The sequence below is a fragment of the Schistocerca gregaria genome, unplaced genomic scaffold (assembly GCF_023897955.1).
Source record: "Schistocerca gregaria isolate iqSchGreg1 unplaced genomic scaffold, iqSchGreg1.2 ptg001611l, whole genome shotgun sequence".
Taxonomy (NCBI): domain Eukaryota; kingdom Metazoa; phylum Arthropoda; class Insecta; order Orthoptera; family Acrididae; genus Schistocerca; species Schistocerca gregaria.
In genome coordinates this window covers 1-2,500 of record NW_026062885.1, presented here as the reverse complement: position 1 = coordinate 2,500, position 2,500 = coordinate 1, and positions in this window count along the sequence as shown.

Here is a 2,500-nt window from a genome sequence, read left to right as displayed (position 1 = left end):
GCCATTGTAGGGCGCAGCCGGTGTACGGTCAAGCATGTGCCACATTATGTCACTCAGTACGTAACGACGGATGATCAGTGTGGGTTACGCGTACATCAGCGGACAGTCCACACAGGCCGTACCACAACGTACACTGACTGCATCGACAACCGAATGCAACTGAACAGCTGCAAGGCTCATTTCACAAACAAACGCCTGACCGACCAGCTTGGAAGGGCAGGAGGGGAGGGCGATATTCGTTCTGTAGCGGTACACCCTTCCAGTGGTTAGCGGGACTGTGTAGAAAGTACGCAACACTCGAAAGACCTTTATGTGAGGGTACGCACCATGGCATCAAGAAATACACATGACACCAGAGGATCCAAGCAGTGAACTATGTTCAGAGGGTTGCTGTTAGGCAAAGCTACATTCCTGTGACGTTACATGTGACAGTTAAGGTGCAGTGTAAGTTAGGTTAAGGTGCAGCGTAAGTTAGGTTAAGGTGCAGCGTAAGTTAGGTTAAGGTGCAGCGTAAGTTAGGTTAAGGTGCAGCGTAAGTTAGGTTAAGGTGCAGCGTAAGTTAGGTTAAGGTGCAGCGTAAGTTAGGTTAAGGTGCAGCGTAACTAACGGATTAAGGTAGTTAGGTTAAGGTGCAGCGTAAGTTAGGTTAAGGTGCAGCGTAAGTTAGGTTAAGGTGCAGCGTAAGTTAGGTTAAGGTGCAGCGTAAGTTAGGTTAAGGTGCAGCGTAACTTGGTTAAGGTGCAGCGTAACTTGGGTTAAGGTGCAGCGTAACTTGGGTTAAGGTGCAGCGTAACTTGGGTTAAGGTGCAGCGTAACTTGGGTTAAGGTGCAGCGTAACTTGGGTTAAGGTGCAGCGTAACTTGGGTTAAGGTGCAGCGTAACTTGGGTTAAGGTGCAGCGTAACTTGGGTTAAGGTGCAGCGTAACTTGGGTTAAGGTGCAGCGTAACTTGGGTTAAGGTGCAGCGTAACTTGGGTTAAGGTGCAGCGTAACTTGGGTTAAGGTGCAGCGTAACTTGGGTTAAGGTGCAGCGTAACTTGGGTTAAGGTGCAGCGTAACTTGGGTTAAGGTGCAGCGTAACTTGGGTTAAGGTGCAGCGTAACTTGGGTTAAGGTGCAGCGTAACTTAGGTTAAGGTGCCAACGTGGGTTAGGTTAAGGGGCCAACGTGGGTTAGGTTAAGGGCCAACGTGGGTTAGGTTAAGGGGCCAACGTGGGTTAGGTTAAGGGCCAACGTGGGTTAGGTTAAGGGCCAACGTGGGTTAGGTTAAGGGCCAACGTGGGTTAGGTTAAGGGCCAACGTGGGTTAGGTTAAGGGCCAACGTGGGTTAGGTTAAGGGCCAACGTGGGTTAGGTTAAGGGCCAACGTGGGTTAGGTTAAGGGCCAACGTGGGTTAGGTTAAGGGCCAACGTGGGTTAGGTTAAGGGCCAACGTGGGTTAGGTTAAGGGCCAACGTGGGTTAGGTTAAGGGCCAACGTGGGTTAGGTTAAGGGCCAACGTGGGTTAGGTTAAGGGCCAACGTGGGTTAGGTTAAGGGCCAACGTGGGTTAGGTTAAGGGCCAACGTGGGTTAGGTTAAGGGCCAACGTGGGTTAGGTTAAGGGCCAACGTGGGTTAGGTTGCCAGAGATGTGTCAAATCAGGATGTACGTTTGGCTGGTGTCAGGTGGTGGGTTGGTTCGATGCCTTTATAAGGAGTGTGGCCAAAGGGTATTTTATTACTTGTACCTTTTGTGTTGTGGCGTGGCGTTGCGTCCTGTGTTGATACTGGGTGGACCACTGTGGGTGTTGCTGGCTGATTTGAGCTGCGTTGTTTGCGGGTGGTGTGAGACATTCTGTCTTATTAGTGGACGTGACGTTCCTCTTGTCGTTCTTTGGATAGTGTCCTGTGGCAGCGAGGATAAAATGGATGTTGTTGAACGATAGTGCTTTGGTGCTTTCGCTTTGTTACACACAGAGTGGACTGTGAGATAGGGTGACTGGGTCGAGTGCGGTTCACACTGTCCTCCCCAGTTTACAGTATGTATCATCTATGTATGTGGTCCTGCATCATTTACTAAGCAGGGACGTCAGACGACTGAAATATTAGTTATGTACTGATGTAAAGCAGAATGCTTACCTTCCACCAGTGGGCGAGTATCGACTCTGCCCCAGCGTTGCCACCGCAGGAAGCGGTGTCGGAAACACTACCCGCACACCGTCACCACTGTGCGGGGGGACGGACCCTCTATATCCTCAGCGGCGCACTCTTTGCCACCGGGCGTCACGTCTCGCGGCCCGCCGTCCAGAGCATGTATTGGGACAGCGGGGACTTTGGCTTTTGGGAGATAACTCTTCATGAAGTGGAAGATATAGGGGTGGACTGCAATGTACGATTGCGGGAAAAGTCCGCCGTACATCCGCTCGAGTTGCGAGTCGGGCGGTGGGGGTGGCGCATTCACAGGTGCGGCTGGAGTGACCGTCGGTCCACCACTTTTGACTCGATTTGAACACGCGATCTAGTG